The sequence below is a fragment of the Cynara cardunculus genome (assembly GCF_001531365.2).
Source record: "Cynara cardunculus var. scolymus isolate 2C chromosome LG 2, CcrdV1, whole genome shotgun sequence".
Lineage (NCBI taxonomy): Eukaryota > Viridiplantae > Streptophyta > Magnoliopsida > Asterales > Asteraceae > Cynara > Cynara cardunculus.
The window spans coordinates 59,310,858-59,321,220 of NC_037529.1; positions in this window are offsets into that span (position 1 = coordinate 59,310,858).

Genomic DNA, 10,363 nt, shown 5'->3' on the forward strand with positions numbered 1-10,363 from the left:
CAAACTCAACATCCTCAAGAAACCTTGCGTTTCCCGTCTCAAAGAAGGATTTGGTAGTGGGATTGTAAAACTTAAAGCCCCGAGAGCGTTCTGCATATCCAACAAAATAGCAACTAGTTGTTCTTGAGTCCAATTTCTTTTCAAGTGGCTTGTAAGCCCTTGCCTCAGCTGGACACCCCCAAACATGCAAGTGCTTTAAACTAGGTTTCTTGCCAGTCCAAAGCTCATACGGGGTTTTAGTCACTGCTTTTGATGGAACCCAATTAAGGATGTAAACTGAAGCCTTTAGTGCCTCTCCCCAAAGTGATTCAGGTAAAGAAGTGTGACTAATCATACTTCTGAAGCCTTTAGTGCCTCTCCCCAAAGTGATTCAGGTAAAGAAGTGTGACTAATCATACTTCATGTCTTTAAGAGTTCGGTTTCGTCTTTCAGTTACACCATTCATGCTAGGTTTACCTGGCATAGTGTACTGTGGGACAATTCACACTCCTTTGGAAGATGGCAGATGGTCCTGGACGTTGTTCTCCTGATCCGTCATATCTGTCGTAGTATTTCACCACTGCGATCAGATTTGACAGCCTTAATTTTCTTGCCTAATTGTAAGTCAACTTCGGCTTTGAAATCTTTATATGCGTCCAATGATTGACACTTCTCATGTATCAAATATAAGTATCCATATCTAGAGTAATCGTCTATGAATGTGATAAAATACCGTTGACCATTCCAAGAAGCTGTAGAGAACGGTCCGCATATATCGGTATGTATCAATTCTAAGGCGTCTGTAGCTCTATTGGAACCTAATTTTCTTGAGTTTGTTTGTTTCCTTTTTATACATTCAACACATACTTGAAAGTCGGTTAAATCTAAGGGATTAATGATTCTTTCATCAACAAGCCTTTGAATTCTCTGTTTAGAGATATGTCCTAAACGCTTGTGCCATAAGATGGCAGAATCCTCATTTAATTTTCGCTTTGTACCTTTAGCAACATAATGCAAAATTTTATTATCTAAAGTAATAGTCTCAAGCATGTATAGTTTATCAATTAAAGAACTAGTGCCAACCAATTTCGAATTTAGATAAAAACTAGCTTTATTGTTTCCATTTGTCCAAACATGAAACAGAAATCAAATTCCGTCTAAATGACGGTGCAACAAAAGTTTCAACTAAATCCAAATAAACACCAGTTTTTAATAAAATTCTAAAGGCTCCAATAGCTTGAACTCTAACTTTAGTGTCATCGCCCACATATATAAATCTTTCATTATCATTTGGCAGTCGGCTCCACAGGCAGCCCTGCATAGACATACTTATGTGAGCAGTAGCACCAAAATCTACCCACCAAGTATTCATAGATACAGAAGCTAAATTAACTTCAGAACAAACAAAAATGAGAGTCTTACCATGTTTCTCTTGCCAAGCAACATACTTAGGACACTCTTTCTTTGTTAAAAATCACTCTTTTGAGCCGATTCCCATATCATTCAAGTTGGCGTGTTCTTGATAGTTCATCTCTAAATCTATCACACTTTGACACTTTTAGAGAGTGACCAACCCATCAGGAGTTAAGTTTAAAAAACATAAATGACAAGTCTCCATGTCGGCAACTTTCTCAAGTCTACCTCTCATATCATTCAAGCTGACGTGCTTATCATAGCTTATTTCTAAGTCCATGGCACTTTAACACTTTCAAAGTGATCAACTCGTCAAGAAGTGTGCTTGGTTTTATAAAACTAGAATGAAATAATGGAACATTGTTATTGCGAAACAACGTCCACTTTCATTCGGGTTAACATTTCACCCTTTACCCTACACCCGAGCTAATGGAATTAGCTACTCATTACGGAAAGTAAATAACATAAATAAATGACATAAAGTAAAGACATGAATGTAAATAGCTGAAAGTAAATGACAGAAAGTAAAGACGGAAAGTAAATACGGAAAGTAAATGACAATAAAGAAATAAATAAAAAACAAAATATTAAATAAAGACTTAAAAGCTTGTAAATACTAATAATAAGATGAGAGAGTTTTGGGAGTATAACTTAGAACAATAATCATCCAAGATACCTAACACAACATCAATATTTAATCTTTGGACTAAAATATTAACTTGTAAGTGGTACTCTCAACGTAGTAATCAAATATTGAAAATAAATTCTGTCAAACAATACCCTTCATTTGGGCCGATCATTGCTCACATGGAAAACTTTATAATAATCACATATTTATTACCACATGTATATTAATTATCCGGCCAAATAACAATTTTCCTTTGGGCCAATCACTATTTGCAAAAATAACAAATATACTCATCTTTATACCTTAAAATAAATTAATTGTCACAACAGAGGTTACTTTGGCAACTATATTATGTCAATCAATTTATTTTAAAATACAAGACAATTAAGTGCAAACATAATAAAATAGTTTGGATCTTGATATAATTTTACTCCATCGAAACTAATGTTTCAAACAATCTACACTTAATCTCAATGGGAAATATTATTTATTTCTTAATAGCCCAACTAACAAACAAAATTCTCCGAAAGCCATAACATAATCTTTATTGAACGAAAGAAATTATCTTAAACAAAAAAACTTTTTTTATGTTCACAACAACGAATAACAATAATAAAATATAACAATTGTCATGGTAGTAATCAGTTTCACCCAAAAAAAAGGTACGTAATGAATACATAAGCATCCAATATATAATGTTGTTCTAGACATATAAAAGATCCAGATTATGAATATCACAAGAATTTATATGGATATCACAAAATATATATAAACAATTTATACAATATATGGCTGTCAAACTTGAGTTCTAGAGAAACGAAAAAAACGATAATAATCACGAATCTAAGGAACAATAAACGGCGACAGAATCTCAAACCATTGATATCCATTAAAAAAAATCCATCCATCGAAATTGTTTCACACGATTACTCTAATCCAAAAAAAAAGTTTTTTTTTCATTCATTCGAATCATTGGCGACAGAATAGAAAAAATCTTTTTAAATCCCCATAGCAAAACGATTCACCTCACGAACAATTATACTACAAAAAACTAATTGTTTCTAATAATTCAATGTGAAAATGAGGCTCTGATACCACTTGTTGAATAAAAGATTATCACAATGAATTATTAAGAACATACGAATAAGAATACGCGTACCCGTCTCCATTAGTTAGGCTTGAGTATAAAACGTAGATTCGAAATTACGGCTTTCCTCAACACAAAATCCTTGATGTTCTTCCAATGGGGAGAGAATGAACATATTGATTTTGGTGTCTGGAAACCATAACCCTAGTCGTCTTTATATAGAGTTATAATTAGGGTTCCCATTAAACCCTAATTATAACCTAATAGGCTTCCTCTCATTAAGTCCATACCAAATTGGGTTCTAATGAGCTGTCTTTAATTAATCACATAGTTAACCCATTACTTAAATAGCGTAATATAATTATATAATAACATGTAAGCCCACAATTATTATTGGATTTATAAATAAATCCCAACAACAAGTTATTGCGATGACATGTTATTGTTATATACTCTTTCAAATGATTAATGGACTTTTAGCGACGACAAAAGTCATTGCTAAAATCCTTGTTTTTTTATAGTGGGCCATGTTTTTACGTTCGTCCATGGCTTATAAAATGTCAGGAACAAGCTTGGATATCAATTTGGTGAACTAAATTCTTACCCAGTGAGTAAGTGTTGAATTTTATCGATAAACATTTATCCGAATAAGCGATTAGTTAATGGCCCCTTACTAAAAATTAGTCGTCCAAAGATGGAGTATATGACCTCTGATCATGTTACTACAAAATAATAATAATAATAATAATAAATCACATTGCATACACTTGCAGCATAAATGCGTAATTTATTTGAATTTGCAATGGAGAATACATACAAGAAATAAGCTAATAATCACAAAAGTAAACCTAGATAGGGATGTTTGGGATTTGATTATTTGAAATAACTTATGTTTTTCTATAAAAGCACTTATCAACTTATTATAAGTCAGAATGGTTTAACTTCTTCAAAAACTCTTTATTACCGGTTTGACACCGGTATAAGTTATTTATCAAAACACTTAAAAGTGCTTATTACTGGTGTCACACCGAAATAAATCAATAAATTATTTTTATAAGCAATCCCAAACACCCCACTGGTAGTCGGTTTCCATCACTCTGCATAAAGCCTGCTCATAATTTCATCTTGTAATTCCTTCTTCTTCAATTTGTCATCCTTTAATGCCACATCCACATTCTCTAAGTTCCCATTGGCTGACCTAACCTTCTCCATAACTCTAACTAACCCAGAAATTGTTTCTAGTAACCTTCATGTATATTCAGAAAATTCTTGATCTTTTCAATTACTCAATCCTTGTTTACTTTTTTTTCTACTCGTCTTCAAAACCTCACTCGTCACCGGGGCAACAATTGCAGGTTTTTGGTAAAAACCTCGACTTGGACATAACTAAATTATAATCCAAAAAACTGTAAACACAATCAGTTTCGAAATTTGGGTAATTACATGAGATAGCAATACTTTATCATGACGGTGCTCTATGTAATCAAGGCCGACAGTGATGGGTAGTAGTTGCCCTTGTGGCTAACACAACTATTGAGTCCAAAAGATGGTCCTGATGTTTCTACTGATCGTATGACCCATTAAGTTGGAATACTTCCATCGAGAGAATTGGTACAAATATGTTGATGGATCTCTTCCATCACCTCCACGAGCAGCAACCTAACCCAGAGCATTCCTGTTGGATCATGTAGGACAAACTTCTGTTTGGTACCGTAGTTGGTACCTCTCTCAATCTCTCATTTCACTTGTATCACAGACAACCACCACCAAGGACATATGGGATATTCTTGCGAAAACTTATGCAAGAAACCAACCCGGGGGCATATCAAGCAATTAAAAGATCAGTTCAACCGCGTCTCCGAAGGTAATAAAACCATCATCGATTATATGCAGGTTACTAAGGCATGTGCTGATCAATTAGCGGCCCTCTGAAAGCCGGTTGAACATGAGGATCTCATTGATTGTGTTCTTCTTGGCCTTCACACTTCCTATAACTCTATTATTGAAGCTGTCAATGGTAGGGATACATCAATTTCCTTTGAAGAACTACACAAAAGCTAATAAACGGAGAACTCACTATCCACCAAAGTCAACAAGACTCATCCTTTCCTGCCACAGCCTATGTGACTTCTACTCGACCTCAAAATCGCAACTACGACATGTCATCTTGTCCTGGTATTCTGCCTACCCCCCGTCCCAATGACATACACTAAGAAATTTCGTATCTTTCTAGGTAAATGTCAATGGTGCAGAGAACAAGGACATGTTGTCTCACAATGCCCTCAATTCACCCAAAGGTTCCCTAATGTTATCCCTCCACGTCAATATCCAAAACTCCATCTCAAAAGTCTAACATACCACAAGTTCATGTTGCTACTCTACCTGGTTCTTCCTCCCCAACAATGTGGTTGTTGGACAGCAGTGCAATAACACCACTACAAAATATTGCTCTTCATGCACCCTATGATGGTAATGAAGAAGAACTTATTGGTGATGATACAAGTTTAACTATATCCCACATTCGTTCTCTTATTCTTTTTTCATCCTCCCATCTAAAATTAAATAGTGTTCTTTGAGTACCTTCTATGTCTCGTAACATCATCTCAATTTCTCAACTTTGTCTTGATAGTAATGTCTCAATTGAATTCTTACCCAATTCTTTTCATGTGAAGGATCTCAAAATGGGAACGTCTCTCTTCCAAGGTCTGGTTAGGTCCGGTGTTTATGAAATCGAATTCCCTCCACCCCAAGTCTTCGCAAGCACCGTCACCGACTATCTTTCTTGGCATCATAAATCAGGCTATCCATCTCTTAAAATTTTTAACCACATCGTTTCTACAAATAGTTTAAATGTTTCCAGCATCTCTACTTTAGATTGTAACTCATGTGCTTGCAATAAAAGTCGTAAACTTCCTTTCCCTATCTCTTCTATCACCTCAACTGCACCTCTACAATATATATATATATATATATATATATATATACACCGACCTTTGGACTGCTCCAATTCACTCTCACGATGGGTATAAATACTATCTAATTTTTGTTGACCACTACACCAACTATATTTGGTTTTACACATTAAAACTAAAGTCAAACACCAAAGACATTTTTCTTCGGTTTAAAGCCTTGGTTGAAAAAAATTTCCAGCGTCCTCTCATCAATAAGAGAGTTCACCACCTTACCCCTTTGTATTACATTTCAAGCATATAAATACAGCCCTCTTGGAAGAGATATACATGGGAAATATATTAGAAAATCTACACTATCTTCACCAATATTCTAGGAGATATTCATGAGAATATCTTCCATATCTAAATCAATATTATAGAAGGAGATAATCACATTACTTTTACTCCCCCTCAGTTGAAATGGGTAGTTTATGAACGCTTAGGCTGGATCGAAATTCATCAAACAAAACTCTTGGAAGTCCCTTTGTGAAAATGTCCGCATATTGGAAACGTGATGGGACATGTAGGACCTGCACTTGTCCCCGTGCAACTTTCTTACGAACAAAATGCATATCGATCTCCACAAGTTTGGTTCTTTGATGTTGAACTGAATTGCCTGAAAGATAGGCGGCACTGACGTTGTCACAGTATACGAGTGTAGCCTTTGTGATCGGACAATGTAATTCAAGTAGTAGATTCCTCAACCAATAGGTTTCTGATATGACATTAGCCACACCCCCTATATTCCGCCTCGACACTTGAGCGGGATAGTGTGGGTTGACGTTTAGAGGACCATGAAATCAGATTGTCCCCAAAAAGACACAATATCCAGAAGTAGAGCTTCTTGTATCGGGACACCCTCCCCAATCGGCATTCGTGTAAGAAATAAGACATGTTGTTGAGGATGGAGTCAAATGAAGATCAAGAATAAGAGTACCTTGAAGATACCGAAGGATGCGTCGTAATGCATGCATGTGAGGTTCTCGTGGATCATGAATAAACAGACAAATTTGTTGTACCGCATACGAGATATTGGGTCTCGTAAATGTGAGATATTGAAGGGCCCCGGCAAGACTACGGTACAAAGTACGATCAGCGAGAAGTGGACCAGAATTAGCGCTTAGCTTGGTCTTTGAATCCATCGGTGTTGTATTAGGATTGCTTGAAGACATATTGGCCCAGGCCAAAAATCTTGGTCACGTATTTCTTTTGAGAAAGAAAGAGGCCATGGGCATGTTGGACTACCGAAATACCCAAAAAATAACTGAGTGGGCCTAAGTCTTTCTTGGCGAATTTGGAACTAAGGCGAGCCACAATGTCATGGCGTAATTGATCTGAGGATGTAAGAATAATATCATCAACATACAATAAAAGATAAGTCATATGAGCGCCCTTTTGATAAATAAATAAAGAGGTATCCCATTTGTTGTTAGAAAAACCAATAGTACGGACAAATGAAGCAAACCAATGATACCATGCTCGGGGGACTTGCTTCAAGCCATAAAGTGACTTTTTGACTCGACATACATGATTGGGACAAGATGGATCCCGAAAACCAAGGGGTTGATGTATGTAGACTGTCTCATGAAAATGACCATGGAGAAAAGCGTTATTCATGTCTAGTTGATGGATACCCCATTTTTTGGATAATTTCAAACTAAGGACGGTACGTATAGTAGTTGGTTTGACCACCGGACTACACGTCTCATTGCAATCAACCCCCACCTGTTGGGATCTGCCATTAACAACCAATCGGGCTTTGTGCCTTTCAAGATAACCATTAGAACGAAACTTATGGAGTAAAAATCCACATGCAACTAATAATATTAACATCTGAAGGCCTAGGCACAAGCTCCCAAGTCTCATTTCTAATTAAAGCATCATACTCATCACGCATTGCTTGATTCCAATTAGGATCACTTCAGGCGACAATGGGAGACGTTGGAATAGGAGATATCGGGGAAAGAGAACTAGAAAAAGCGTATTTAGGGTTAGGTTTGACAATACCATGTTTGCTTCTAGTGGCCATTTGATGGGTGGATGTGAGTGGAGGAGGGACGGGGTTGATCGGGGAAGGAGAAGAAGTCGAGGGCTGTTGTATGGGAGCAGTAGTGGACTGCCGGGGAGGTGTGGAGCATTATGTTGGGGCAAAGGGAAAACAACACCAGGAGAGGAGTCATTGCTGGAAGGAAGAGCTGATGCAGGTTGAGACGGATGGTCAAAATTGGAGAAACATTTGGGTTTATTGAAGAGGAAGAAGATATCACCGAGTTGCTTATCTGGGGCTGTTGGGGAGTGATATTGGGCTGTCGTGGGGCTGAAATAGAGGCGAAAGTGGGCTGTCCAAGAATTCATTGGAGGCCGTTGGAGGTGGTTTGGAAGATTTAAAAGGAAACGAGGTTTCATCAAAAGTAACATGACGTGCAAGGAATATCCGATTTTGGGATATGTCATAGCACTTGTAGCCTCGGTGATTGGGAGGATATCTTAAGAAGACGCACAGAGTGGAGCGGGGATGAAGTTTGTGTGTGGTTGTAGAGGGATTATATAGAAAAACATAAACAACCGAAGACACATAATTGGGAATAGGAGGGTTCTTTTGATAAAGAATTTGTGTGGGAGAAGAATAACCACGAACTTTGGTTGGGAGTATATTATGGAGGTAGGTTACCATTTGAAGAGAATGATGCCAAAATGAGTGTGGTACATTGGCATGGAGAAGAAGAGTGTGAGAGATATTATTAATGGTTTGATTTTACGTTCCGCTTTTCCATTTTGAGAAGACGTATAAGGACACGAAAAACGAAAACGAATGCCATGTTGAGCACATAAGTTATGAAACGATGAATTATTGTATTCTCGTCCATTATCGCATTGGGAAAATTTTATATCTTTTTCAAATCGGGTGCAAATATATTGACAAAATTGAAGGAAAATAGAGAATGTTTGAGACTTTTTGGGAAAAGTCCATAAGAAATTAGTATAGTCATCAAGGAAAAGTAAGAAGTAACGATAACCAAATTAGTCGTCAATTAATTTAATGTAATCTTCAATGAAATATTTTTAGTCCAAAATAAATAGTTAGATAAAAATGTTATATTAAAAACACCTTTCCAATTTCACATCGGTCTCGATCTTAATTTTCCATTACACTCCAAGCTAAGACAATTAGCCCATCATCGTTGGTTTCTTTTTGCAAGAGATGTAAATACAAAAAATGTAAATAACAGAAATGAAAAAATACATAAAGTAATCGTTCCAAGTATTTATTTAAAGAAATAGGCTTGTCGCATAAGTTACAGATTTCTAAAAATAAACACTAAAACTAAATAATGCGGAAAAGTAAATGACATAAAGTAAATTGTGTAAAGTAAAGTGCAATAAAATAAATGGCAAAAAGTAAAGTACGGGAAAAATAAAATCAAAGCGGTAAATTAAAGCGAGTAAATAAATGACTAGAATGGTAATTTGCGCGTAAGGTCTCGTTTTACGATTTATAAACACTTGCATAGTTTACTTTTAAACTAAAAGTTTTCAGCATTTGAGATAATAACCCACGGACCATAATAAATCTTTTTCAATCCAAAATACTGTCACGTTTTCAAGGTGTTCTCCAAAAGTAAAACCAAAAAAAGAAGTAATGGTAAATAATAAATAGAAGAGATGAACTAAAAATATCAAAGCATTTAATATTAAAGGTTAAATATAAGAACAAACAAAAGTCAACATAAAAATGTTTGGGACTAATAGACAAAAGGTAGCTTTGAGCTTAAAGAGAGAGATGATGGAGAGAAAATGTTTTTAGTTACAAATTACAAATGTAACTAATGGAGATTCTCAACAAAAATGGCTAATAAGTCATTTATATAGCCGAAGAGTTGTTTGGGGTCAAAGCTTTTTAAAAGGGGCCCAAGAAGTGTAGCTCAATTGCCAAAATGTGCTCCAAAAATTTGGTTCAAAAGCAAAGCAGACCTGCAGCATCCAGTAGGATTGTCTATGTGAGTTCCTGTAGGAATTCAAATGATTGATCAGAAAATGAGATTTTTGACCATTTTAGCATACAAAACAAATGAGATTCATATACTACATACAATACTCCATAAACACATAATTAAAAAAGAAAAGAATAAAAAGACTCAAATGGGGAAGTAAAAAGTCCTAAAATGTTATAAAATTAGTACAAATATGATTAATAAATTAACACTTATCAATCACCTTCTTCGTCTTCTTTGTTTGTTCTTTCTCTAATAAAAACCCTAGTTAGTTTTGAGACGGGATTATGATTATTAATATGGGGATTTTGAA